The sequence below is a fragment of the Lissotriton helveticus genome, chromosome 4_1, assembly GCF_964261635.1.
Source record: "Lissotriton helveticus chromosome 4_1, aLisHel1.1, whole genome shotgun sequence".
Classification (NCBI taxonomy): Eukaryota; Metazoa; Chordata; class Amphibia; order Caudata; family Salamandridae; genus Lissotriton; species Lissotriton helveticus.
This window is the reverse complement of record NC_136063.1, coordinates 1,824,335,363-1,824,357,855: the sequence shown is the minus strand read 5'-3', so window position 1 is coordinate 1,824,357,855 and position 22,493 is coordinate 1,824,335,363. Positions and strand designations below refer to the sequence as shown.

At 47.7% G+C, this 22,493-nt stretch overlaps 1 protein-coding gene across 1 annotated transcript in view; it reads left to right on the top strand.

The window, feature by feature from the left end:
• SYTL4 (synaptotagmin like 4) overlaps positions 1 to 22,493 on the top strand; it is a 964,177-nt gene that overhangs the window by 140,889 nt on the left and 800,795 nt on the right. Inside the window, exon 2 of the mRNA XM_078688458.1 lies at positions 20,271 to 20,308. The gene's annotated coding sequence lies outside the window, so the exon portion shown is untranslated. The remainder of the gene's footprint in view (positions 1 to 20,270; positions 20,309 to 22,493) is intronic.

The following is a 22,493-nucleotide window of genomic DNA, read 5'->3' as shown; positions in this document are numbered from 1 at the left end:
AACCTAGTCCTTGTATCACTCTTAATTGCATTGGCCCTGAACATGTGACATTCGCCCAGCCCAGGACAACCTATTGTGATTGGCACTTTCTACTTCTGGGTGCTATTTCTAACTAAAACTTAAAAAATTCATACCTCTAGTTCTACTTATTGGATTTTTGTTATTTTTTTTATTTTGGTAATATATTTATTTTAATTTTATTCTCCACAAACAAAAAGCAAGATGAAAGGAATATGCCAGTCAATACAGCCATAGGAGAATCGTCGCATACACTCTGTTCAGAAGTATAACAGTTAGCATACACTTGAGGAAGACAGCGATATAGAATTACAATCTTCCATACAATGCTGCTTCCCCTCACCCTATGCAGGAATTGCCACTCTTTTCCCACTACCATGCAGGTATTGTTTAAAGTCACATTCTTAACTGCCCCTGTGTTTTGGTACAGAAAAGGGGGTGGTGATGAACAGAGTGCCTGAATTAAGCAGACCACTCTTACCCAGTCCAAAGATCAGGACTTGATCCATCACCGTTTTTTAGCTCACTGCACCATCCCAGCTCAGAACTTGGCTATATGCAAATTAGTCTGTTCCTGTCCCAGTGCATGATGGGAACAGGGCAAACCAAACTACCAAGCCAATTCTTATACTGGGAAGGAAACAAGCTTCCGGGGACCGGTTTCTGCCATTTCAGGCGTCGTCGGCCCGGCTTGCTTGAATCCTGATGGTGCAATGAGCAAGGGACTCACATCTGAGTATACCCTTCCACGCTTATGGTGGACAAAATGATTCAGAAAAGGGGGTGGTGATGAACAGAGTGCCTGAATTAAGCAGACCACTCTTACCCAGTCCAAAGATCAGGGCTTGATCCATCACCGTTTTTTAGCTCACTGCACCATCCCAGCTCAGAACTTGGCTATATGCAAATTAGTCTGTTCCTGTCCCAGTGCATGATGGGAACAGGGCAAACCAAACTACCAAGCCAATTCTTATACTGGGAAGGAAACAAGCTTCCGGGGACCGGTTTCTGCCATTTCAGGCTTCGTCGGCCCGGCTTGCTTGAATCCTGATGGTGCAATGAGCAAGGGACTCACATCTGAGTATACCCTTCCACGCTTATGGTGGACAAAATGATTCAGAAAAGGGGGTGGTGATGAACAGAGTGCCTGAATTAAGCAGACCACTCTTACCCAGTCCAAAGATCAGGGCTTGAGTAAGAGTGGTCTGCTTAATTCAGACACTCTGTTCATCACCACCCCCTTTTCTGAATCGTTTTTGGCCACTATAGGTGTGGCAGGGTATACTCAGACATGAGTCCCTTGCTCACTGCTCCATCAGGATTCAAGCAAGCCGGGCCGACGAGGCTGAAATGCCAGAAACCGGTCCCCGGTAGCTTGTCTCCTTTCTGGTGAAGAATTGGCTTGGTAGTTTGGTCTGCCCTGTTCCCATGATGCACTGGGCCAGGGACAGACTAATTTGCATATAGCCAGGTTCTGAGCTGGGATGGGGCAGTGAGCTAAATAACGGTGATGGATCAAGCCCTGATCTTTGGACTGGGTAAGAGTGGTCTGCTTAATTCAGACACTCTGTTCATCACCACCCCCTTTTCTGAATCGTTTTTGGCCACTATAGGTGTGGCAGGGTATACTCAGACATGAGTCCCTTGCTCACTGCTCCATCAGGATTCAAGCAAGCCGGGCCGACGAGGCTGAAATGCCAGAAACCGGTCCCCGGTAGCTTGTCTCCTTTCTGGTGAAGAATTGGCTTGGTAGTTTGGTCTGCCCTGTTCCCATGATGCACTGGGCCAGGGACAGACTAATTTGCATATAGCAAGGTTCTGAGCTGGGATGGGGCAGTGAGCTAAATAACGGTGATGGATCAAGCCCTGATCTTTGGACTGGGTAAGAGTGGTCTGCTTAATTCAGACACTCTGTTCATTACCACCCCCTTTTCTGAATCACCTGCTATTATTGAATTCCATCTCTAAGCCATAGTACCTCAGCCATGGCGCCCATATCTTAGTGAACTTTGTAGGGCAACCTTTGGCTGTGTATGTTGTTTTTTCTGCCCCCATATTAAGGTTCATACTGGCTCTCGCTTTCCCCCAGTGTTTGGCAATATCTCGTTTTGCCACGATCAATCCCAGATTATATAGTAACAGCTTATACCTAGGGAGATCAACGTACATGGGGATTCTAAGCAACAAATACTTAGGTTCCGTAGTGACTACTCAGAGTATATCATTTAGATCTTTTACTCTCTAAGCCAAGTATCTTTGAATATTCTGACAGTCCCATAACGTGTGTATGAATGTACCTCGCTCTGTATCACAACAGAGACAGTTAGGTGACTCACCTCCCAATCAATGTCTTCCAATGGGCCTGTGGTGTCTTCCCATTTGGAGCGCAGAGGCTTCAAGTTATCCGGGATGTCATTAATTAATGTTCTATAGGTCCATGAGACTGCCTTAAAGGCGATTTCTTCTTGCAATCATCTACCCTCGAGCGGTGCATATTCAGGGACGTCTGTCATTGGTGTTTTCCCTGCTCTCCAGGCGTGCTGCTTTGGAGGTATTTGTACTGCTGCGTGTGCGCTAACTTTTATTCAGACTGTAGTGGCGAGAAAGGGATTAAGTCGCTGTTAGACTTGGGCCTTAGGGCAGGTTCACCCCTAATCTTTTTGCCTTTATTTGTGACCCTGTGTAGTGATTTTTGGGTCTTGGCGCACTTTTTCCCTGTGTCCCAGAGTGAAAGTGCGTGCGTGTAGTATGGCTGGCCTGCTCTCCCATAGGAATGCATGGGGAGTGTGTGTGCCCTGGTAGTTCCTGATGTGTGGGGAGTGCAGGCTCGAGTTTAGTATGTATGAACTCGTGAGAATGAATGCTGCGCAATGGTATGTGCGGCTTGTATGTGTCTAGAAGGGAAGTGCTACTTCTGGACATTGATGTATGTGTGCAGTGAGGATACTGGGGCGTGATTGGCTGGAGCTGGCTGGCATGCCAGGCTCCAGGAAGTCTGGATGGGTCTGCCCGGTGGTGAGTGTGAGATCAGCATGAGTGATGTGTGGGAGGAGTAGATCTGTGTCCTGGATGGGCTGGGTTTTTCCCCACACAATGCTGGCTCCGCCCCCCTGTGGTTTGTCTAACGACCCAAGCCTCCCCAGTGAATGAAAGGGGTGGTTGGGCCATCAAGGGTACTCCCAAGCCAGCTGCAACTGGTTTCCCCCCACCCTGCACCTCCTAACAAAGGATTTCTCTGTATAAATATGGGGCTGTGTCCCCACAGAAGTTGTTCTACTTTTGGATCCTTGCCAGAGGGGGCTGCTGCTGCTGCTGGGGCCAGGAGGACCGCCACTTGGATTGTCTCCCTGCCTGGAGACCCAGTGTGCTGGCGCTGGCCCTGCCTTGCCCCTCTGCCTGCCTCCAGACCTTTCTGGAGCTTTGCTGTGCCTGGGGGCACTCTTATTCTGATTTATAGCGCTAGGCGCGCTTTATTTTCCTTGTAGCGCTGGGCGCACTTCTCTTGGCGCTTGAGAGCGCTTTCCTGCAGCCGGTGCCCACCCGGCATCTGCCCGTTCTGTTTTGCCGTTTTGCGGCATAGCGAGTGCCTACCTCGCTTTATATTTATTTAAGGCCGGTGCCTACCCGGCATTGCCCCCGAGGAATTGTGCGTCTCGAAATCACCGCCGCAGCCCAGGACAAAGAACTACCGGGAGACGCTGCCCAGGAGAGCCGCGCCGTCATTGCTTGACTGCGGGAGGCTCGTCCCGGTGAGCCGCGCTCCTATTGGTCAGGAGCTGCCGTGTCAGGAGGGGCGCGCCTGGCGGTGCTGCGCTGTGATTGGAGGAGAGCCCTGGCGTCTCGGAGGAGCCGGGAGACTGCAGCGGAGTCCCGCCCGCCTCCAACGAAGTCCGGAGCAAGTTAGCCGGTGAGTGAGGCGGGCCCTGTTGGTCCTCCCGGGCGGCCCCCTTGCTTCTTAGAGCCCCGAGAGGCTCACAGGGCGCCTAGTAGTTTCGAGCCCAGAGAGGCTCGTGGGGCATTGGCCATTCCTCTTTTTTGGTTCCCGAGCGGCCCCAGTTGGCAGAGGGCCGCTCCAACGATCCTGGGGCATTTCTGTTGCGAGCCTTGCAAGGCTCAGGCGGCCTGTTGATTTACGAGCCAGAGAGGCTCCGGGCATTCCCGTTTTCGAGCCCCGAGGCTCCCCACGCCCGCAGTTGTTCGTCGAGCCCTGAGAGGGGCTCTTGAGGGACAGTGGGTTGTTTTAAGCCACAGAGGCTCATCAAGGCGCCATTATTCTTTGAGCCCCCGAGGCTCCTGCCCTATTTGATTTAGGGCCCAGAGAGGCTGTGGGGCCATTTGCATTGTTGAGAGCGCTGAAGCTCTTAATCACAGCCATAGTTGTTCTACGAGCCCAGAGAGGCTCTGGGGGCATTTTCATTGATTTAGAGCCCTGAGAGAGGCTCTGGGGCAATTCATCATTTTGAGAGCGCGGAAGCTCTAGATTGCGCATTTGCTTTGCGAGCCCCTGAGAGGCTCCTTGCCCACTTGTTCTTGAGCCCTCCTGGCTCCAACGTTTGCCCAGTGCCTATTTACAACTGTCCAGCACTTAGTGGACAGTTGCTACGTTTAGGCTTTTGTGTCTGTGCTGCCTGCGCAGACCTCCCTGACACTGAGACTCAGGGCATTCCGCCCCTTTCGAGGCCAGTTGGCCTGAGGGACATTTTGAGTGTTGTGCTACATGCACCCTGCGCATTGTGATTTCTTTGCTATATGATTCTTGCGCAAAAGTTCTAACCTGCACCTCTGAATGTGTTTTAATGTTACATGTGCAATTCTTGTTTATTATTACCTTTGCTAAAAGTGACCTGCTTAGAGGATTGGTTGTGTCATTACCTTTGCTAAAAGTGACCTGCTTAGGTAATGCCTTGTTCTTTTATTCCCCTTTGCTAAAAGTAACCTGCTTAGAGGAATGTTGATGTTTGATTGCCTTTGCTAAATGTTACTTGCCTAGGTGATTATTTTAGGTTTCCTTCCCCCTGCGTGATTTCCCTACAGAGACTAGGGTGGCGTAGGAGGTGATAGGTTTTCCTTCCATAGGTCCTGATGATAAGGTCCTAGCTCCCTGCGTGATTTCCCTACAGAGACTAGGGTGGCGTAGTAGGTGATAGGTTTTCCTTCCATAGGTCCTAGCTCCCTGCGTGATTTCCCTACAGAGACTAGGGTGGCGTAGGAGGTATTTTCTCTTTACCAGTAGTTACTGGTTGTATGCTACATTTACTATTTCTGTGTTACAGTCATTGTATGTTTATGTGCTAAAGTGTTATACCTACAAGTATTATTTCTAACAAGTGCATACCCCTGACAGTGGTCCAGGTGGCCCTGTCCTGTACATAATCCCTTGTAAATCTTGCCCGTGCCTGTTGGCACATTGTAAAGTGTGTGTGTTATCTAATGTGTTTTTATTATTATAATACAAAGGCTATTTTTGATATAACCTTGTGTGGAGTTTCCTTTGTGGTGGGCCTTTGGTTGTTGTCGCTGGGGTGCGCGCGCAAACGCTTTACACATCGCCTCCGAGATTAGCCTTGCTGCTCGCGCCACGTTACCTAGAGGGTGAGCGGGGGTTATCTTGGTGTGTGACTCCCTAGCCCTGACCTTAGAAATGGTGATCCCTGACTGACCTCGACGCGAGTCTTGGCCGGCCAGGGTCCCGTTTCTAACATTGGTGGCTAGCGGTGCGGATTGGACTTGCGTTTGCGTTGTACCACAGTGGCGACAGGCCACACTTCAAAACTCTGCAATTTTAGATAACCACATTTTTGGGATTATTGTTTTTTAGGGAAGTTCAGTTTTGCTTCTCCTGAAAGGTGTCATTTGTATTTTGTCCAGTACCTTGTTCCCCGCCCTGCTCCCAGAGTTTGGTACCTGTGTCGCTAGTGGTCAGGTTGAGATAATCAGGGGTGGTAGAAACTGCCTTACCGGTCCGAGGGGAGGGTGTGTGTGAATGAGTGGTGTGTTACACTGGACAGTGGAGTGCAAGTTCTGAGATAGGAATCTTGCTGAATTGTGTTAATTGTGTACTCCTGTTTAGCTCAGACCCCCAGGTTCCCTGTGTGATCTCGTCTCTAGAACGTCTGCCAAAATGGAGCCTGTTTTTGATCTCAGTGATCTAGTTTGGTACAGTATGCAGGAGTTGGAAAGGTTCTGTAGAGAGAGAGACATAGGGGTGGATGAGTCAGATACTGAGAACCAACTTAGGAACCACCTGATCCAATGGTATAAGGATCAAAGGGATCTTGAGCGCAGCGAGGAAAGGGCCCAGGCCACATGCCATGAGGGTGGTGAGTCTGTGGGGAGCCCTGAAGATTCTGATGAAGAATGTGAGTTGGATGATGACAGTGGTTGGGCCCCAGCAGATAGTGAGGACCCCATAGATAGGGAGTCCCTTGCTAGGCCCAGTGTCAGTACCAGCGCCCCATCCCTTGTCCTGTCCCCAGAAGAGTGGGAAGATAGGGAGAAAGAAAGGGAGCACCAGTTAGCGATGGAACAGCTCATGTTAGAGCATGCCCAGGCTATGGCGCAGCTAGAGATCGAAAGACTCTTAGCGCAGGAGAGGATAGAGTTGGAGAGAAGGGCCATCATCCGTGAGAGAGCAGCCCTAGAGGATAGACTCTCCCCTGCGCACAGTTGTAATTGTCTGGATTCCCCAGAGAGGGTGGAGTCCAGTGGTGGCAGCTTTTTAAATATAAGTGTAGACAGTCCCACTCTCAGTTCCCCGAGTATGGTGCCTGTTTTCCCAGAAGAGGAGTTAAGGTTGAGATTCAGGAATCTTAGAAAACTGCCTCACCAGTCTTGGGAAGATTTTGAGGACGAATGTTGTGGGACACTGTTTGATTGGGTAAAGGTTCACACGGAAGATGATTTTGACATCTTTTTTGATTTGATTGTCAAAGAGCACCTGCTCAGTTGTTGTTCACCAGGGTTGCGCACACACCTGTTGGGGTGTGGATTGTCTGGCGCATGTGAGCTGGCAGCGGAAGCAGAGCGATGGGACAGTGCGAGAGGTTCTTCTGAGTCACTAGTGAGTGATTCCAACAATAGTGGGTCAGGTGTCTTCCAGCCCAGTGTGGTGGAGGAGGGTGAGAGTAGCCCAGCTAGGTCCTTGGTTAGTGAGGAGGGTGTAGGGGCTGACTGCCTGTCTCAGTGGAGCGGGAGTGAGTGTGTGACCGAGAGTCCCCAAACGCCCGAAGCCTTGTCACAGAGTCTGGATGGTTCCTTTAGGGAACACCAGGAAGGGAACCTAGACTTACCTGTTAGTTCACTTGAGGGAGATCTCCTAGTGGGTAGAGAACCTGGAGCATCTGTAAGCGGAGCTTCCATGGTTATAGAGTCTGGCAGTACTGCTCCAGTAGGGAGAGTACCGGAGTCCAGCGTGAGGAGTGATTGGGGGAGTTCCCCAGTGGAAGAACCAGTGGGTCAGGGACTACCCAGTGGGGCTAGGATCCCGTGTAGTGACCATGGTAACACCACTTCTGTGCTGGGGGATCTTTGCGCACTGTCAGGTGGACAGGAGGCGGGAGATCTGCGCCAGGCAGACAGTCACCCAACATATGTGTCATTTGCTAGCCTCAGGGGGATGGTGTGTGAGTCCCCAGAAGTCCTGGAGTGCCAGGCATTGGTTCCACCGAAGGTTTTGGACCAGAGGTTGGATGGCCAGGTTCAGGATCAGCCTGACCTGAAGGGTGGGACTACTGTAATCAGTGTCCTAACCAGTTCTTTCTCCAGAGGTACCGCCCCGGTTGGGAGGGAGCAGGACTCTGGAAGGGGGTGCAGAGGGTGGGAGAGCCCACCTCTGACCCCGGTACCACCTGAGGGGTTAAACCCTAGGTTGGGAGAATGTTGTTTAGAGGGGACCCCTCGCAGGAGGAGGAGGAACCCTAGGAGAAGAGGTAAGGGGAGGAGAGCCTTCCCTGAGACTCCTGGTCCACCTAAGGTTGTAGACCCTAGGCTGGAGAACCAGTGGCAGTCTAGCCCTGTCTTACAGACAGGAAGAGTGGAGCATGGCTATTATGTGCCAGGGGTTATTACCCCCCACTTTATGAGTAGGCAGGATCCAGTGGTACCTGGATGGCCTAGGGCCTGGTCCTGGCCGAGGGCAGCTGGAGAGTATCAGTGGGGTACCCCAGTTAGTCCCTACAGTAGTTTTAGAAGGAACCCTAGGGGTTCACCGTGGCGTAAAACAGGAGGGTGTCCCTGCAGTTGTGGGCCCGCGTCCTTGTTTTATCGCCCCAAGCAGGGAAGCCCATCACGGTGGTGATCGGTCTGCCCTGCGTTTTGGCTGGAAGGGGGTCGTGTTAGACTTGGGCCTTAGGGCAGGTTCACCCCTAATCTTTTTGCCTTTATTTGTGACCCTGTGTAGTGATTTTTGGGTCTTGGCGCACTTTTTCCCTGTGTCCCAGAGTGAAAGTGCGTGCGTGTAGTATGGCTGGCCTGCTCTCCCATAGGAATGCATGGGGAGTGTGTGTGCCCTGGTAGTTCCTGATGTGTGGGGAGTGCAGGCTCGAGTTTAGTATGTATGAACTCGTGAGAATGAATGCTGCGCAATGGTATGTGCGGCTTGTATGTGTCTAGAAGGGAAGTGCTACTTCTGGACATTGATGTATGTGTGCAGTGAGGATACTGGGGCGTGATTGGCTGGAGCTGGCTGGCATGCCAGGCTCCAGGAAGTCTGGATGGGTCTGCCCGGTGGTGAGTGTGAGATCAGCATGAGTGATGTGTGGGAGGAGTAGATCTGTGTCCTGGATGGGCTGGGTTTTTCCCCACACAATGCTGGCTCCGCCCCCCTGTGGTTTGTCTAACGACCCAAGCCTCCCCAGTGAATGAAAGGGGTGGTTGGGCCATCAAGGGTACTCCCAAGCCAGCTGCAACTGGTTTCCCCCCACCCTGCACCTCCTAACAAAGGATTTCTCTGTATAAATATGGGGCTGTGTCCCCACAGAAGTTGTTCTACTTTTGGATCCTTGCCAGAGGGGGCTGCTGCTGCTGCTGGGGCCAGGAGGACCGCCACTTGGATTGTCTCCCTGCCTGGAGACCCAGTGTGCTGGCGCTGGCCCTGCCTTGCCCCTCTGCCTGCCTCCAGACCTTTCTGGAGCTTTGCTGTGCCTGGGGGCACTCTTATTCTGATTTATAGCGCTAGGCGCGCTTTATTTTCCTTGTAGCGCTGGGCGCACTTCTCTTGGCGCTTGAGAGCGCTTTCCTGCAGCCGGTGCCCACCCGGCATCTGCCCGTTCTGTTTTGCCGTTTTGCGGCATAGCGAGTGCCTACCTCGCTTTATATTTATTTAAGGCCGGTGCCTACCCGGCATTGCCCCCGAGGAATTGTGCGTCTCGAAATCACCGCCGCAGCCCAGGACAAAGAACTACCGGGAGACGCTGCCCAGGAGAGCCGCGCCGTCATTGCTTGACTGCGGGAGGCTCGTCCCGGTGAGCCGCGCTCCTATTGGTCAGGAGCTGCCGTGTCAGGAGGGGCGCGCCTGGCGGTGCTGCGCTGTGATTGGAGGAGAGCCCTGGCGTCTCGGAGGAGCCGGGAGACTGCAGCGGAGTCCCGCCCGCCTCCAACGAAGTCCGGAGCAAGTTAGCCGGTGAGTGAGGCGGGCCCTGTTGGTCCTCCCGGGCGGCCCCCTTGCTTCTTAGAGCCCCGAGAGGCTCACAGGGCGCCTAGTAGTTTCGAGCCCAGAGAGGCTCGTGGGGCATTGGCCATTCCTCTTTTTTGGTTCCCGAGCGGCCCCAGTTGGCAGAGGGCCGCTCCAACGATCCTGGGGCATTTCTGTTGCGAGCCTTGCAAGGCTCAGGCGGCCTGTTGATTTACGAGCCAGAGAGGCTCCGGGCATTCCCGTTTTCGAGCCCCGAGGCTCCCCACGCCCGCAGTTGTTCGTCGAGCCCTGAGAGGGGCTCTTGAGGGACAGTGGGTTGTTTTAAGCCACAGAGGCTCATCAAGGCGCCATTATTCTTTGAGCCCCCGAGGCTCCTGCCCTATTTGATTTAGGGCCCAGAGAGGCTGTGGGGCCATTTGCATTGTTGAGAGCGCTGAAGCTCTTAATCACAGCCATAGTTGTTCTACGAGCCCAGAGAGGCTCTGGGGGCATTTTCATTGATTTAGAGCCCTGAGAGAGGCTCTGGGGCAATTCATCATTTTGAGAGCGCGGAAGCTCTAGATTGCGCATTTGCTTTGCGAGCCCCTGAGAGGCTCCTTGCCCACTTGTTCTTGAGCCCTCCTGGCTCCAACGTTTGCCCAGTGCCTATTTACAACTGTCCAGCACTTAGTGGACAGTTGCTACGTTTAGGCTTTTGTGTCTGTGCTGCCTGCGCAGACCTCCCTGACACTGAGACTCAGGGCATTCCGCCCCTTTCGAGGCCAGTTGGCCTGAGGGACATTTTGAGTGTTGTGCTACATGCACCCTGCGCATTGTGATTTCTTTGCTATATGATTCTTGCGCAAAAGTTCTAACCTGCACCTCTGAATGTGTTTTAATGTTACATGTGCAATTCTTGTTTATTATTACCTTTGCTAAAAGTGACCTGCTTAGAGGATTGGTTGTGTCATTACCTTTGCTAAAAGTGACCTGCTTAGGTAATGCCTTGTTCTTTTATTCCCCTTTGCTAAAAGTAACCTGCTTAGAGGAATGTTGATGTTTGATTGCCTTTGCTAAATGTTACTTGCCTAGGTGATTATTTTAGGTTTCCTTCCCCCTGCGTGATTTCCCTACAGAGACTAGGGTGGCGTAGGAGGTGATAGGTTTTCCTTCCATAGGTCCTGATGATAAGGTCCTAGCTCCCTGCGTGATTTCCCTACAGAGACTAGGGTGGCGTAGTAGGTGATAGGTTTTCCTTCCATAGGTCCTAGCTCCCTGCGTGATTTCCCTACAGAGACTAGGGTGGCGTAGGAGGTATTTTCTCTTTACCAGTAGTTACTGGTTGTATGCTACATTTACTATTTCTGTGTTACAGTCATTGTATGTTTATGTGCTAAAGTGTTATACCTACAAGTATTATTTCTAACAAGTGCATACCCCTGACAGTGGTCCAGGTGGCCCTGTCCTGTACATAATCCCTTGTAAATCTTGCCCGTGCCTGTTGGCACATTGTAAAGTGTGTGTGTTATCTAATGTGTTTTTATTATTATAATACAAAGGCTATTTTTGATATAACCTTGTGTGGAGTTTCCTTTGTGGTGGGCCTTTGGTTGTTGTCGCTGGGGTGCGCGCGCAAACGCTTTACACATCGCCTCCGAGATTAGCCTTGCTGCTCGCGCCACGTTACCTAGAGGGTGAGCGGGGGTTATCTTGGTGTGTGACTCCCTAGCCCTGACCTTAGAAATGGTGATCCCTGACTGACCTCGACGCGAGTCTTGGCCGGCCAGGGTCCCGTTTCTAACAGTCGCCTTTCAGCAAGAAATCCCCCACATTAGTAAGTCCCACCATATCCAATTTCTGTAATCCGCGAAGCTTGGCCACTTCAGGTAGTCTCTTACCTTCCCAGAGCGGCGTCGCCCTCGTTACCTTGTTGTGCCATCCAATCTGCTTCCCGGCCCCCTTCCATGCCTCTATCATCCTTTGTGTAGCGGGTACCAGCCCCTTGCAGCCTGGACCTCCATAGATGTAGTGCAAATATGTGCGTTTCTGGGACTGTAATCTTTCTAGGGCATACATTGGGGGGTGGCACCCTATGTGGCACCACTCATCAATTACAGCGAGTTGCGCTGCTTTATAGTAGGCCTGCATATCTGGTAATGTGATTCCTCCATTGTACTGACTGCGTTACAGCATCTGGAGTGCCACTCTCGGATGACCTCCGTCCCACAGAAGTGTGCAAAATTCCTCATTGATCATAGCAAAAATTGCTCTCGGGATTTTATGATATGTGTTCTGTAGGATGTAGAGGAGTCTGGGGAGGGTAATCATTTTATACATGGCTGCTCTGCCAAGTAGTGTTAGAGGCAGACGTCGCCATTGCACCACATCCTCTCGGAATTCCATTACTATCCGCCTACTATTATTCTGCAAGCACTCTGTGTCATTGGTGAATATGAAGAGTCCTAAGTATTTAAATCCCTCTTTGGGGATGCCCAAATATTCTGGTAACATGCATGTATCAAGGTTTCCTCCCGCCGGGTATAGGCTTAATTTGTCTCAATTAATTCTATACCCTGAATAATCACCATATTCTTTGAACAGGCGTAGCATTGATGGAAGGGTCTCATTCGGATTAGTTATGTAGAGCAGGATGTCCTCTGCATACAGAGATATTCGTTCATCTCTCGGACACACATCTTTATCACAAAAACCACTTATCTCTGGATGAGCTCTCATTACACATGCCAGCAGTTCTAGCACCAAGGCAAAAAGTAGCGGGGACAGGGGCAACCCTGCCTGGTCCCTCATTTTATTTGGAAAGCAGCAGATAATGTTTCATTGACTCTGACTTTGGTTATCAGACCACAGTAAAGCAGGTCAACCCACTTTATTAAATTTTGTCCGAAACCAAGCCTCTGTAACACTTGTCTCGTAGAGGGCCAATGGACTGTGTCGAAGGCCTTTTCTGCATCTAGGGAAAGAAGCCAATGGGGGGTGGTTCTAGTTTTCACCCTTTCTAGCCAAGTGGCCAGACGATGGAGATTAAAGCGCATGGCTCGCTTAGGCATAAAACCCGATTGGTCGTGGTGAATGAGACGTTATTACTGTAAGTAAGCGTTTTGCTAAAATGGAGGCCAGTATCTTGGTTTTGACATTTAACAACAAAATTGGTCGGTATGGCCCACACTTCTAGGTGGTTTCCCTTGCTTATGTACTACCACTATATTGGCACTGCGGAGGTCAACGGGGAGTTCTCCATCACTACTGACTGCATTAAACAGATTTAAGAGGTGTGGGCCTAACCTGTTAGAGTTTTGTTTAGAGAATTCCGCCCTTAGGCCATTGGAACCAGGGGTTTTACCTGCTTTTTCTCTAGAAATAGCATCTTGGACTTCTTCTAGAGTAATATCTTCATCTAAAGCTTCTCTATCTTCTTGGGTTATGGGTGGAATATCTATTTGGCCTAGGTAGGCAGCTATTTGCGACTCAGTAGTTATGGGTCTGGCATCGTATACACTTGCATAATAATGGCCAAATGCTTCCACTAGGTTATGTGGTGTGGTATGTTAATCTCCGTTCTCTTGTAGCATGTTCACCCACCAAGTCACCTTTTCCATCTTACCCAGCCAGGCCAGTAACTTCCATGCCCTGTCTCGCAACTCATAGAGCCGATGGTGTATGGCTTGTATTTGAGTCTGGACCTCTCTTTTCTTCAACACTCTGAGTTCCCCCCTGGTAAGCGTTATTTAACGTAACCGGATTTCATCATCTCCGAGTCTATCTCTTTCTCTAGGTGCGTCAGTTTCCTCTCTAGCGTTTCTATTTGTTGCAGTTCCTCATGCCTGTTCCTCGCGATGGCATCCTGGATTTTGCCTCAGACTACTGCCTTATAGGCCTCGCATAAGGTTGTTGCAGAGGGAACTGTGCCCTTGTTCTCTTTAAAGTAGAGCTCAGCTTCCTCCATTATTGCTTCTTTAAGCGTTTTATCTTTCAGTTCCCAGTTATTGAGGCGCCATTCTGAGCATTGTCCATGTCACCTACCCTCCACCTCAGAGATTCTCCTTACGAGATATTCCACCTTTCTTATATTTTTTATCTCCCCCGCCGGCGCGAATAAATAATCAAGCCTTGAAAAGATCCCGTGCACCCCAGAGAAATAAGAGTAGCCACGGGTGAGCGGATATTGGCGACGCCAAAGGTCTGTCAGCCCCAATAGGTTTGCTAACTCTGCCAAATGAGTGGGTTCACGAGTCCCTGTTATCACACTTGTGCTGTCTAGTCTAGGGTCACTCATGTCATTAAAGTCCCCTCCTATTATGTGCTTGGAGGGGCCGGATTCCAAAAGTATTTTAGCCATAGCATCTAATGTCAGTCCAGGTCCGCGAGGTGTGGAATGGAAGTGTTTTTTTGATCAGTATTCCCACCCCTATGGCACCCGAAGAGAAGCCTGAATGCGCTAGTTGTAGCGCATGTTCCTCTACCCAGGAAAGTGCAGTGTGTGCCCATTAGGTGCATTTCCTGCAGGAAGACTATATCAGGTTTAAGACTCTTGAGATATTTCGCTACTAACCCTCTCATAATCTTATTCCCCAGTCCATTGACATTCTAGGTCAATGCTGTGATCACCCCACGCCTATCTTGCATGAGTCTTCCTACGTCCCTTGCTGGAGGGGGTGCATCTTTCCCTGTCTCATGCCCAATTTCTCTGAGCATATCTCTGAGCTCCCGCTGCGGACTGGAAAAAGAATAAAAAAGAAAAACACAGCCCTTAATAGGCAAACTGTTCCAACTTACTAGTCCCCAAAACCTAAGCCCCCCTCACCCCACTCTCCCCTCCTTCCCGTACCCCTCTTCTGAACTGTCAACATGACAACTTGTCACCGGTATAGTTTGAGAGGTCTGTTTCCCCACCCTCACCCCCAACTACTGAAGTATCACAAGAAAGTATAAAAAAAGGATATTAACTGCATGTAGTCTACTCCCCCCAAGGAACTTGGTGTATTAATGTCTGTGTAGGGGGGGGGGGTCCCTGCCACTTATTGGATCTCTTCTCGTGGTTATGCCCCTATTTCAGCCTTTGCCGCCAGCTTTCTCTGACCGCTGTTTGAGAGCCGCTATGTTTTCAGTTGCTACATCTAGTCTCTCCAAACAGGTGATTTCCCATAGGAGTGGGTGGTCACGGTCTGTATCCACCAGGTAGTCTTTATCCAACGCTTCATGCGAGGGTTATCTTGATGTCCAGGGCTTCATCTGCTTGTTTTAGATTGGGTCGAATCTCTGTCTGAGTCACAAATTTGCACCTTTCCTGTGTTCGTGGGGTCCCCTTACGAGGTGCCGCTTCACGAATTTTGCACGGTCCAACCAGTCATTTTCTCCTTTTCCCTCTTTGAATTGAAGGGTCTAACCTATTTGGAGTCTCTGTGCGCATTGGTCTCATGCTGTTCATCTCATTCCTGGTGTCTTGAATAAGTAAGACTTGCCTTGAAAAGGAACCTTTCACTTAGGAAAAAGTAACCTATATTGAAATTGCATAGCGCGTAGTTTCGCCATCAGAGAGGCAAATGTGCGTCGCATTTTCTGCAGATCTCGTGAGTTATCAGGGAAAATCATTAATTTTGTGTTTTCATATTTGACTTCTCCCATCTGTCAAGACTCTCTCAGGATCAGGTGTCTGTCAGGGAAATTTTAGAAAATCGCTCTATCTCTGGGTAGGGCGGCCATGGGTGGCGGTCTCACAGCCGGCATTCTGTGGGCCCTCTCAATTACGAAACAGGGCGAGAATCTTGCAGCAGGAAGAGAGTCTCTAAGCCAGGTCAGCAGGAAATTCTCTGGGTCTCGACCCTCCGATCCCTCTGAAAATCCTATAAAATGTAGGTTACTTTTCCTTGCCCTGTTTTCCGCATCGTACACCTTCCATGTCCTCTCTTTCATGGCCGCTTTCAGGTTGGCTACATCTGACTTTAGTCCGTACGACGAGTCTTCTATTCCTGAAATACATGTCTCAGCCTGGATCACACTGTCAGAAACATTGCGCATATCCTTATGTAATAGGGTCACTTCCGAGCGTATTTCTGCCATTTTTCCTTCGATGGCTTCTCTGGAAGCCTGAATCGGCTGCAGGAGCGTGGCGTTATTTTGTGGTTCTTGGTGTTCACCCTCTAGCTCAGATGTTGAAGGCTGTATTTTCATATATTTATCCATTTTACCTTGTTTAGAGGTTTTGGAGTATGTATCTTTTGCCATTGTGCAACCTGTCTGTTTGGTGGATTGTTAAGACTACTTTCTACGGCCACTCTTTGCTTTACTATAAAGCAGTAGTTGTAGTTGATGAGACTTCAGTCTACACGTGACCATGCTCTTGTTAATGCCTCCAACCTCCTCTGGCTAATATCTATCCATCATTCCCCATTTCTTTTATAGCAAGGGATTGTCTTTAGAGACACCGGCGTAAGGCACCGGAGCGCGATCACTCGAGCACGTATTCCACCAAAGGAGCGATCACTGTGGTATGGTTCCGCTTGGGTATCTGTCTTCAGTTTACTGCTTTATTTATCCGACCAGTGGGGGAATATAAGCTTCATGGATGCCTTTTTTGGTTTCCCGGGCTCATTGCAGTTGCCCTCGTTAAATGGCGGCCAAATTTGGGCGTCTCATTCACCCTGTGCCATTCAGTGTCACTCGCTTGATTATTTAGTCGGGGGTGATTATCTTCCAGCGGGCTTGGGGGCCTATCCAGAGGGAGAGGGGGAGGCATGAGGTATGTCTTAGCAGTCCCGCTGCTTTATGGGATTGAACTGTGTTTTCACTCCCCCCTCCATAGTGGAAGAAATGTGGGTCTGTGTCCGCGCTCGTAGATTCCCCAATTTGGCGTCTACACTCACCCTCTGGGGCTCAGGAGTCTCTTGCGTGATCTCTGCCTTACACTGGTTGGCACCTCTGGGTCCTTCCAGGATGCCACTGGCCGTATCTACCCCTTTCTGGTCACATGCGGTGGAGGAAGGGGAGGGATAGTATGTTGTTGGGCGCAGTAACTCGCGCTCCTCCAGTGATTTGTGCCTCTGGCATCCTCCGGTTGCACTCAGCCAGAGTGCGTAGTCTGAGCTCCTCTTCGGCCATTTGTCGTTGTCTCCCTCCTCCCACATTACCGTGCAGGGTTCTCCTCTCTTCTTCACCAAGAGGGAGGAGAGCGGCTGCTTCAGTGGCTGGTACGGCTTCCCTTATTGGATCTACACTTGCCCGGCAGCAGTTGCAGCTTTCCGCCGCAACGGTGCATTCTCATCGTTTCGCCATTTTGTTTGAGAGCGGCCCGTGACCGCGGCCTTTTTGCTCATTGCCCTGTATGCTAGTCGGGTTGCCTCCTCTCAGTCCAACCGGTTTCGCCACTTCGTGTCGGGAGCCTCTGTACCTATTTGGAGCAGTATAGGCACTGCGAGGGTCAGGATCTTCCTCAGGATTTCTAATGGCCTAACGGAGCTCCGGCAGATGCTACTAGCCGGCCATGCTCTTGGCCACGCCCCCGATTTTTGTCATTGTAGTGCCAATTTATTTATTACAATTGAATCCTTTTTTCGAAATTGATTTGAGACGTTTCTTAAATTGTGTTTTTACTTAAGTCTGACTGCTTTTGTGCTAAGATGCTAGAGGGTTAAACACAGATGTATTTAGGGACTTTAGTGGTTCACCCCGAGAAGAATTGTCTATTATCTGAGTGACAAATGTAAAAAGAACAATTGATGAACAGAATGCAGAACAATGTCATACATTCAGCCCAGTACAGAGATCTGTCCTAAATCCATCGTTTTTTGCTCAACATGCCATTCCAGTTTGGAACCAGCCATATGCAAATCATTCTTGACCCTGCACCCAAAGGGAACAGTCCAGCCCGAACTGCCAGGCCAGGTCCACCCCGGACTGGAAACAAGCATCCTAGGACCGGTTTCGGGCTTTCAGCCCTTATCAGCCAGGATAGCTTGACTCCAGTGGCATGGAGAGCACAGGACGGACATCTGGGCATACCCGTCCCACTCGTGGTGACAAATGCAAAAAGAACAATTGATGGACAGAATGCAGAACAATGTCATACATTCACCCCAGTACAGAGATCTGGACCTAAATCCATTGTTTTTTTGCTCATCATGCCAATCCAGTTTGGACCCAGCCATATTTGTTTTCGTAGCATATTATCAGTGAGGCTCTCACACCCCTCGAATAATATAATTTCTTACAATTAGATATCAAACAGCAAACTATACTTCAGTCTCTGGCAATTCGAAGCTGCCATGATAGTTCTCAATGGGCTCCTGTTGGTTAAAGATATAGATTCTATTCACCATACACAAAGCATACTGGTGCAAGGACCTGAGTTATCGCTAGCAATTTGCAGCTCACTTCATCACACCCAGAGTCCTGGAATCAAACTTGCAAATTTTTGATTGTACAACAATATTTCAAATTCAAAAAGGTGAATGTACATTCGAAATATAGATCATTAGACACTGGAATGAATTAAAACCATAATTTAGGGCAGACCCAAATGGAATGTGGACTAGCAAACTTCTAATAAACTAAACTGATCAGTTTGGCTTTTTGACTCCGATCCATAGGCAGCAATTGAATATTAAGGGTTAGGGGATATTTCCTCATATCATGTAAGCTTTTGAATCGGATGTAACCTTTTCAGTCACCTATGGTAGCATGCCAAAATTACCACAAGGAGAATCACTATACAGAAGTAATAAATAACTTCTTTTTGTGATTGAAAAGATGCCACATTGCCAGTTACGTGATCGGCAGTAGGAGTTGGTTCAAGTTTGTGGAGAGATGTACACACTACGGAACTCTCTGAATATTAAAAAGTACGCAGAGGGGAAAAGCCAGGACACGGCTTTAAGGATGGATACGCCGGCGTCTGTTCGTTAGACGGTATGCCCATTGAATAACTAGAGGCTTCGGACGTGACTAAGATACGTCGTGAATAAAAGCTGTGGTACTGATGTAAGGGAACCATATTACACGAGGGCCCCCCCACTAAAAATAAGAGAAGCAGCATCGGAGTAATGCATAGTGACTGATATGCAAAGAATAGTTTCCCCTGTCGGAATAAGAGCGTCTACAAGGACACATATATAATTGAAGGCCAAGATAACGACGAAATATCTTGTTAGCCCGAGTCCTGATGAGGCCCATATTGTGAGGGCTGAAACGCGTCGACATTGTGTTCAAAGAAGACACCAGCCAAAGTATTTTAAGTTGTAAAGAAAATAAAGTTTTGTTGGCAAGGGGCAAAGGACTTAAGACAGGTCTAAAAAAGATATATACTTGTTATACCCCTTGTCTTTAAGTCTGGTTGATCTTACTCGAGAAGGAATGCTGAGTTTTAACATGTAGTAAGCATCCTTTAGAAAGAAATTGGGCTACAACGGTTGAAAAAGAAATGTCAATAGATCAATGTATGTATAACAGTTTGTATATATGTATGTAAAAAGTGATGTGTATATATATATGTGTTTGTTCGTTTACACGTAGAAAAAGGGCATAAAAAAATATATTAGCCTAAATTCAATTCTTTTTCAATTAAACTGAATAAGTAAATAAGTAAAATAATACACTGTGCGTTCTGTGCGGAGGTGGGAAGCCTTACAAAAAACAAATACAAGAATTTATGTTGTTCTAGATAATATATTTGTCATAGGATGGGATAATTGAGCTATCCCACCTAGTACTAAAAGTGCGTTATTGGTGTCCATGGCATCATTTGTTTTTTACATGTGACCTTATTTACCCAGATGCCAATGGTTTACCGGGTTCTCCCTTATTTTTGAATAAGTAAACATTGCCAGTTACGGTCTGTGACGTGCATATCCGTACAGTTTTATAATTCCATAAAAGATCTTCTTTTATAAAGTCCTAGAATCGTGTGAGTAAAGGTGTTGATGCAATGAGTATGTTGAGTGTTTTAAAGACAATTAAGGATTTTTTATATAATAAAAATCTAACTGGTCTAACGTACCTAAAATATATAAATAAATTGGTATTAATTTTTAGTTGCCGTTTTTCTTCTAATCCACAGATAAACCTACATCTGCTATATATTTGTGGGCAGGGTTAATGAATCATGCCTGCTTCATTATTATATTCTTGTAAATACATTAGGGTTAGGCCGTGGATGTATTTAAAAATGTCTACATGGTATGCATTATTTTTTACAAACTGAATAACATTCTCATTTTTTTCATAATTCAAAAACCTCTGCCTTTTATTGTTTGAAGATATCTTACAACGTGATACTGACTATACAACCTGCGTGCTTTCCCCTGTTTTTATTTACACACTTTGCTGCACTGCTTTACAGGATAATGCTACCAGGGATTGATACTTTATTACAACCCGTCCATGTAACAATGCTATGTCCGTTATAACCAGTGCTCATTCCTATAGAATCTCATCTCAAGACTCTACTATGGCCAAAATCAATATGCAACTTTGGATGTCATTCACAAGCATTATAACATTTGTTTTATTAGCAGCTGTATAATAGACTGAAATTTAGTTGCAATCTTAATATTTATTGAAACTGAGCTGTGCTGTGTAAGACCTTGTATTACCCACTCTTATTTTGTTCTTTTGATTTTCTCTATCACAGCACGATGGTCTTGCCAGAAAAAGGACTCCGTTTCTGAGGTGAGTACTTGGTTTGGTATGTTTGAGAAGCACTTCTCTTATTAATTTCTGTCTCTAAATAGATATGGTGCCTAGTTTTTCTATGTTCTATGCTTTCTGTTTCTTGGACTGGCCACATCATAAATTGAAAATGGGAGGACTGGACTAGCGAATTGCTGCACACTGATGTCTCGTGTATTGATGGTCCTCAATCACGTGGTGTCATTGCGCTTTGGTTTCTGTTCTGTCTCATTATTTGTTATTATTTTGGGTCTATTTTGTAGACTGCTGGAGGTTTCGTAAAAGATGAAATGTATACCGTGTGCCATAACATATTAAAAATGTTAACCAGAAGAAAGTGAAATCATGAATCCCAATTTGTAAAAGAAAAAACGACGGCAAATCTAACTGAAAGTGCATATTTATTAGTCAAGTTTAAAAGACTTTATTCGGTATAAAACAAACCTTAAAAGCATATATATATATATATATATATATATATATATATATATATATCTCCCAAGACGTCTCCTCCAGCAGAAAGAAACTTAGGCAGCACACGAGGCTCGTGGAACATCCACCTTTATTTTCTGTTCAGACCATGGGCATGACGCGTTTCGGGGTTTTTTCCTTTATCAAATGCCCCCCTGGTCGAGTTGTCTCTGTTGCTTACAGTTCCACAAAGTTATTTCAATTGTCCATCCCACCTTCTGAAGTAGTGTGGGTTGCCTGACAAACACGGCATGGAGTCACATCTGCCTTGGTAGTAACTGCATTTCCCAGCATGCAGCAGTGTATGCATGCCGGCGGTGATACCAATTACCGGCTCAATTTTCTTGCTAGGTCAGCAGCCGGTGTGCCATGTCGTCTGGCGGGAACTGTGGCAGTTGTTCTGGGCTCAGGTGATGACTTCCACATGCCTCTCCCCCTTCCTCGCACTTCAGACTGTCCTGGAAAAGGAAACGCCAATAAAGTAGGGGCGTAGCTCCATACAGGTATGGACTGTATTTACAGCATTGTCCAAAACAGGCTTGGTACGGGGTAGTTCGAGGGTCTTCCTTTTTGCGACCCCCATAGAACACTTGCGGGGGGTGCACGCCTTGCGTGCGGTTGAGCACGAATGCTGAACACTGGCAACACGCTGAATTTTACCCAAGACGTCTCCTCCAGCAGAAAGAAACTTAGGCAGCACACGAGGCTCGTGGAACATCCACCTTTATTTTCTGTTCAGACCATGGGCATGACGCGTTTCGGGGGTTTAATATATATAAATATATATATATATATATATATATATATATATATATATATATATATATATATATATATATATATATATTAAAGACTTGTAAAAGTGTATCTATAAATAGGCAATGGCAATCATACAATGCATATATTGATTCGCGATATAGTTCTGAATGAATTCCAGATAAAGTGCTTTTGTACATAACAATGTTTAAAACATACAATACAACTGTTAATGCATTTGCTCCCAATCCAGTTTAAAAGAAATGCATCAATTAAAACATCATTATTTCCCGACTATTCTCCTTTGTTTGACAGCAGCAGAAATAAATCTGTATACAGATACACATACTTGATCATTCTGAAGCAATTGTCGATACTAAAGAGCCTCTTTGCACTTCCTGATGTTTGAAATCTTCATGAGGGGCTTTAGTATCAGAATTCTTTGTTCTTTATACAGCTGATTAGTGAAGAACATGTGCAGTTGAGATGGAGGCGTCACTGGATTGTATGGGCACGATACCAGATCTTTCGCAGTGATCACTTTAGAAGGGTAGGTCACAAAGAAATGGGCCAGACCAAGTCTGAGCCTTAGTAGAAAGAATCCCTGGTAGCGTGGCACCTTTAGCAGATATGGCTCAATAGGGGGTGTAGTACAAAAAGGAAATATGCTATCACCACCTCCTTCCTCTGTTTGCATTCACATCTCTTTTCAGCTTTCTGTTGTAAAAGTTCATTTTTTTACCAGTGGTCTGATCCGGCGGTCAACACACGTCAGATGTGTGAATAGTTGTACTCTATCTATTGCTCGCAGTTCATTTTTTACATACATTAGCCATTTAATCTTATGTGCTCCTGACAGATTTAAGCAGTCTGTAAATCACTGTTTGTGTCAATGCTGCTTCTGGCCTAGACCAGACTGACCGCCAGATCAGGATAGGTGCTATCCTTACCACATCTC